This window comes from Trachurus trachurus, assembly GCF_905171665.1.
Source record: "Trachurus trachurus genome assembly, chromosome: 19".
In the NCBI taxonomy this organism is placed as follows: Eukaryota; Metazoa; Chordata; class Actinopteri; order Carangiformes; family Carangidae; genus Trachurus; species Trachurus trachurus.
In genome coordinates this window covers 6,289,197-6,296,499 of record NC_139913.1, presented here as the reverse complement: position 1 = coordinate 6,296,499, position 7,303 = coordinate 6,289,197, and positions in this window count along the sequence as shown.

Here is a 7,303-nt window from a genome sequence, read left to right as displayed (position 1 = left end):
ACTGTCATTTATGGAAAAACTGAATAGTAAACGTATAAACAACTCCAATACCTATTGATAACTGATTATAGATGAGATTTTATAAGCCACCTTCCAGTCAGAATGACAGAACTGACAAATTGTCACCTGAATGAAGGAGACTTCATTTTAATTGAAAAAGGCAAATGAAACAGTTATTTTCTGCTGCTTCTGAGGGTTGGTTTTTTCATCGTTCGGTGTTTCGTTTACATGTAAACTATGTTTTGGGAGGCCGAAAAACTGTATATTTTGGAAAGAAGAGTGGGTAAATGTCAACATCTTCATGTAGACAACCGAAACAGATGTTTAGCCTGTAACCTGAGCCACACTTCTAGATGTAACGTCACAACAACAACAATGGCGGACGACTATCAGGTCCTTTGGACACCACACCTAAAATGTGTGATGAAAACGGCATCAATCGTCATATTTGGACTCCCGATCAATATTTGCTCGACTTATAATATTTTAAAGCAGAAGTAAGCGATATTTTTGTGTTAAAATAAGTCTTAAATAGTTCTATCTTCTGACAGCAATCACTTACATAGAGTGTTTGGACCGAAACACGGGTCTGTCAGTCACTCTGCTCTGCTCTGAGCCGAGGAGAAAACTTTTCTCGTATCCTACAGTTTTTATCCAATGAGGAGAGAGAACGGCATGAAGGGCTGTGTGACGTAGGGACGACGACCAATAGATCCATGACGAGGGCGGGGGCTGCTAACTCCATCGGCTGACAAGACGTTATGGTGCGTTCAAGGCAACCCGTAACTCGTGTTTTTCTGACCTGTGAAGTCGTACCAGTTTGAACTGGTACGAGTTCACGGGTCGGAAGTTACGAGTGGCCGTTATAGTGACTTTCACAGGTAAAACAGGTCGGAAAAACATGAGTGGGTTGCCTGGAACGCTACAAAGTCGTAAGTCGTGACGTGAAGCTGTAATTTACGGTTTCAAAAGCCTGCCTGGAACGCAGCATTAGCCAAAACGACCGGATCGCTTACTTCTGCTTTAAGTTTGTTTACAGCTTCTCTGTTTTTGGTGTGTTTGTATTGCAGCGTTACAGCGCCACCTACAGGCCTGATATACTTCAGTCGTTTTCAGTGGATTTGTATGTACGCAGACTTTCCTTTGCGAAAAACTTTTCGAAATTGAACAGGACTAGGATTGTTTTGGGGGAAGCTCCATTTCCATGTCGACAACTTGGCCTAATTGGACTAAATCTAACACACACGCTCCGACCATCCGGTGGGAACGACGCTGACGCTGCTCCACCTTGTGCTTCCTCATAAACTGTTTGTTTTCCTTCATTTGATAAAAAACAAACACAGTGACTTCATGGGGGAATTCTTTTTTTTTATGGGGCCAGTAAGACCAAATGACTTCCTTAGAAACCCTTTAGTTTGTCGATGGATGTGAGAAGTTCATTAAAGCCGATTTACTTAAAAACGTCCTTGAGAGTTGCTAAATTTCAGCCAGACCTCCGACCTTTACTTTCATTGTTCTCGTTATCTGTGAACTTCTTCAAATTAGTTCTTTAATAAGCAGGACGTGGTGTCAGCATGAGTAACGGAGTCTGACATTTTAAGGCTCAAAGCCCTGCAGCCTGCAGTCTGTTTATACTGCACTGGGCGTCTAAACAGGCAGATGTGGTCCCGCACATGTGTGCAGCCGGCACATACGGTCCACCACGCACATAAACTGTGGGCTGCACATGTCCGCATGATGTCGTCGAGCTGTCAGAGCGAAGCCGCGAGGATGGAGAGAAAGTGTCACTTGAACTTTAAACTCATTACCAACCCTTTTACCAAAGTATTTAAATACTTGTGTTGTATAAACAGCAGCCACACTCGGTGACATCTTACTTTGAATCATGTTGATTAAGTTCCTCGTGAAATATTTTTTATGTAATTCTTTTTTTTAAATAGAAATTAAACCCAGGACTGACTACCGCAAACTAATGTTCGTGATGCAAACACAACAGTTTGTACATCTTTATTGTCCCATAGGAACAGATTCATTTGGCAGTAAAGGAGCAATCACATTAAACATAAAGACAGGACAATGTAAGGTATTAAAAGCGTTAATTATACACAAAAAAACTGAGTAAAATAAAATATTTATCTGTTTAGATAAAAGAAAATTGTACCAGTTGCCAAATAAGAACAAAACATGTAGTTGTGAGCACTGTGTGGTCTCTTCTGAAGCTTCTCCTGTTGTGTTCAGGGCTGAAGTTGTTATGGAGGCCGTCATCAACATCTGACTCAGACAATGCATGTGCTTTTATTTATTTATTTATTTAATTTTATTTCCCTCCTTTTAATTTGTCGCCCCCTCTTTAGCCAGAACAGGCCTATGATAAAGACGTTTTTGGGGGAAACAACAATAGAAGCCACACACACACACACACACACACACACACACACACACACACACACACACACACACACACACACACACACACACACACACACACACACACACACACAAAGCCCATTACCAGAGCTGCCATCACTGAGTCATCAGTGGCACTGGGGTGTAATTCAGTCTGGCATTCATATGGTCAAATTGTATTAAAGGGGAAAGGGATGGAGGTGGTTTTGGTGGTGGGGGGTCAGTAATTCTCATGGAGGTTGACTGCCAAAAGGCTAAATAACAAACATGCAGGTCCAAATGAGAAGGCAGGAGAATTCCCCTGTTTAAACTTAAACTTAAAAACGTCACAAATCAAGATTCCCCGCAGGACATTTGTTGTGATTCAGAAATATAGATATAAATAATAATAACTGGAATAATATGACCTGAATTTTTTTCACTGGTGACCCTTGCTCCACTTTTTCATCTTGCCCCCTTTTTTCTTGTTTCCTTATTTTTCTTTTTTTTTTCTTTTCTGTAATCTGGCACAAAGGAGACACGGGGCTGTTTCCCATTACAGAGGGAGTCACACTCATCTGTCTCCTTCCAATTGGAAACAGGTTATAGGGAACATTATTTAAGCCTTAACATAAATGCAGCTCAGACATCTGAGAAACACAACTTTGGCTTTTTGATTGAGGTTATTTTTAATGATGACGTGGATCTATTTATTCTGTCCGTTGACCCCCAAAACAAAGACAAATCTATTATTAATTTTAAAATCAATAACTCTTTGACAGGGACGTCGTGTTTAAATAATCATACCGGACAGATATGGAGTTGGTTATTGGAAGCTCATGGGCAATTATATGAAAAGATTTCCCATTGATTATTTAGGCTGGACACACGTGTTACGTAACCAATACAGAATAAATCAATATCAGGACCCTTTTCTGCCTTAAAATACCAGCATCCAATTACTTTTATTACACGAAAGGTCTTTAAAGCTCTAAAGCAGCAAGCACTAATTAACAAAGAGCCATAATAAACATACTGTAGGTGGTATTATTAACTTTATTATTAGCTCACATCTGTCTCAGCAACTATAAAGATACCTCACTTTTGAGACAATACACAATTAATGAGCGGAGCAGACGTTACTGCATCTTTCCAGCCAAATGGGTGAAGAGAGTTCAGCTCTGCTCTCTGATGGTTTTTTTTTTTTACTTTGATGACAAAATGAGGAGAGGGATTAGTTGTTCTAATGTCTACGATCTTAAAAAGAAAGATGAAGAACTGGCCAGCTGAGGATCCCTGGTTATTTGAGCTATTGCAAAGAAAGAAAGAGTTTGACCTTTGCAAAAAAAAAAAGTTCATATTCACTTTCATGTTGAGAGTTTTGAGACTCCTCATAAAAAAAACAAAGTGTAAAACCAATCATTTTTTATGAGGGGGTGTATTTGTTGGATGTTTTCTTGGTGAGATGCAGTAACTTTGAGTTCCTGCTTGTTGCCTAGAAGGCAAAGAAATAGCCCGGTACATAACCCCCGTAAAAATTGAGACTTTTTGTTTTTGTGCAGATTAAACAAACAATGATCAGCAACAATGGCCTGGTTCTAATTTATGGTAATTTTATAATTATAAAAATATCACATGACCATGAGGACACTTAATTTCAACAAAGGTCCTGGCAGATCGAAATAACAGAAATGAAACTAACAGATACTATACAGCAAGAAACAGTGGTTTTCAGTTTATTACTGTATATAAATTGTATAGTACATGTGTCATGTGTGTACATCCCTGCTCCATGTATTGATTAGAAACAACTCTACATGACTTTGAAGTTGACGATAATAACAGTCAGATTTTTGAATGGACACAATATTCAGCGTGTAATAGCGATGTTTTTGCTCTGTTAACAATATTCAGCTTGTAATGAAACAGTTTTCTGTCTGTTAACAATATTCAGCTTGTTGTGGCAGTGTTTTCTCTCTGTTAACATTTACTGGCCTCATTTCACCCTTCACTTCACTTCATGAGGAGCGATATAAAACTTCGACCCTATCTGTGGAGGGAGGGAGGGAGGGCATGCAACGTCTGGTCCACGAACGCTGAGAGAGATTCGCCTCTGAGGTATTTACAGCACCTCGTTTAAAGATGTGACTTCGATTTAAGGCCAGGAGTAAATAAATGTTAGAACACCGTGTGCTCACACTTGGACACAGCTGGACACAAATCAGTGCGTTGATGACAGAGCTCAGCAGCTCCAGTGTCAGCACTTTGTCTCACTTAACTTCCAGTCCCAGCAGGCGTACCTCTGCTTTTGTTTTCCTTTCCATTACTGTGTACGTAATGTTTACGTATTTTATGTGTACAAAGTTTGGAAATATGACTGGATGGGTAACATCTTCCCAGAATGAATATTATGACCAGATACAGACTGATATCCTCCACAGCCTCAGCTGTGCTCTGTTGTGATGAGTGCTCAGAGACTCACAAATTTGTGAGACAAAAACAACATTTATGGGGGAAAAAATGCACAAATTAGCAAAAAAACGAAACCCCAAAGCTCACAAATTCACAAGAACGAAATTACAAACCAACAAGAAAAAACACAAATATAGTGGGAAAAAAGTCACAAATTCACCAAAAAAAAAAAACAAAGTCACAAATTCGCATGAACAAAATCACAAACATACAAGAAAAAACAAATTTATTGGGAAAAAAAACTCGCAAGAAAATAAAATCAGAAACGTACAAGAAAGAACAAATTTACAACAGAAGAACTCAGAAATGTACATGGTAAACTAAGTTTGTGAGATATTTAATTTACAAGAAAATAACTCAAATTGGGCAGAAAAAAAATCACAAATGTACAAAAAAAAACACTCATTTATGGAGAAAAAACTCACAAATTTGCAAGAAAAACGTTTATTAACGTACAAGAAAAAAACTCAAATTTGCAAAAAAAAAAAAAAAAAAAAATTGGTATTTGTGAAAGTTTGTGAATGTAAAATTTTTTGAGATTTTTGAATTTTTATTTGGCCAGCATTCTTTTCTTTTTTTTCAAACTTCAGATTTAAACTTTAAAAACTAATTTCTCTTTTTTTTGTTTTTCTTCATCAACAGTGCCCCTCGTACGCTGTCTTAACTTCAGGCCATTAAAGCTACATCCACACCGACATATTTTAGTTTCAACACAAGTCACTTTTATTTCATTTAACAGACTAAAACTAAAACGGCACATTGAATCCTGAAGAAACGCCTCATTGTTGCCCTGAACACACACACACACACACACACACACACATTCACTGTGCTGCCGTCCGTCCATCCACTCCTGCCCTGGACATGTGTGTTGTTGGTTTGTGGGAAGGACAGACTCCTCGTGCCCTCCACCATTCAGAGCTCCCTGCGGGGGGTCAAGGTCCATTACAATGACAACACGTCACCCTGCCCATTGTTTTTGTTTGTCCCTAATTGTAAGACCCACAGCAATGTTGATTGTGACAGCGAGCACATTCAATACGAACGTCATTAGCAGAGTCATTAACACTGGGAGAGCATGTTCAGGACTGTTTGGAGACAGTTATCTTTCTGCTCGCGCTGGGTAAATAACAGGGGGGATATCTGGCTGTAAGTAGGGACGTAGAACAAGAATACATGCTTGGATTAACGTGATAAGAGAAGAGGTGGAGGAGCCGAAGTTTTTCTTGTCTTTTTTTACATCACAAAAACACAATGCGAACCTCATTAGGAGTTTACTGGCTTGAAATGTTCTGTTTATGAGTAATAAAAACTTATGATGAGTTTGCAAACACTTCAACTCATAAATTTTTGTGACTCAGACAGAAGAAATCTGACATTAGTGCATTTTAATCAAACATTTCTCCACAACACTCAAACAGAGATGGTAAATAATCCGAAACAGAACACTATACCAAACCCTCAATACACATGAATAACAATAATTAAACTGAGGTTGCATAATTACGACACAATACTTATTTACATGTTGCTAATTGATCCGGGTTGCTGCCATTGTGCCAACTAATTGACCGCCAATTACGTCATTAGTCTGTGTTAGCCTGTCGTGATAAGGACTTAACTACTGGTGCAGACCCCGCGATATCTACGTAACCGATCTGTTGCTGTCTGCCACTGGGAACATGTAAATGACCAACAATTACCCAGGCATCTCGGCCTGTGTGTGTGTGATAAAAAAAAAACCTGAGTGTTAATGAAACAGTGAATGCTAATGCCAGGTAAAGCTAATCAGACAGTTTGAGTTAAGATTACGTACACACTGTGCGGTTCTGTACGTTAACGCCATCAATGTGTTCGCTATGATAGACAAGAATAATATCAACACTAGAAGTATCAACAAATAAGATGTGCATATGTTTTAATTAATTGGCTCTAATCTTAAAATAAGATGTACAGTTCCTAAAATGTGCACCACAGAACTTTAAATAACAAACAGATTTTGGCTGAAACACGATTGAATTATAATTTTATCAACATAATGATGAGTGTTTTGAAAGTAATATCGCTACAAAACATCCACTGACAATATTTTCTAGTTAAATATGATATACAATACCACAATACGACAATATCCACTTTTACCATCTGCAGCTCGATTGGTGCGTTTATTCCAACACTAAACTCGCCTGGTTCACATCAAGGAAACATTGGTTTGGTTAAATAATAAGTCAACAGTTGGAACATGAGACGACGTGTTAAATAATTAACAAAAACCACAATTTATCCCCAACTTAAACCAAATGGGAGTTTGGAAAATCCAGGCACTAATTACCAACTACTACAAATGAGTGATGTAGAAACTAAACTTGGATGAAAGTAGATATTTTAAACCTTTAATTATCTAATTTAGCAGAATGAAAAGAGTACTTTCAACAGTAAAATTAAG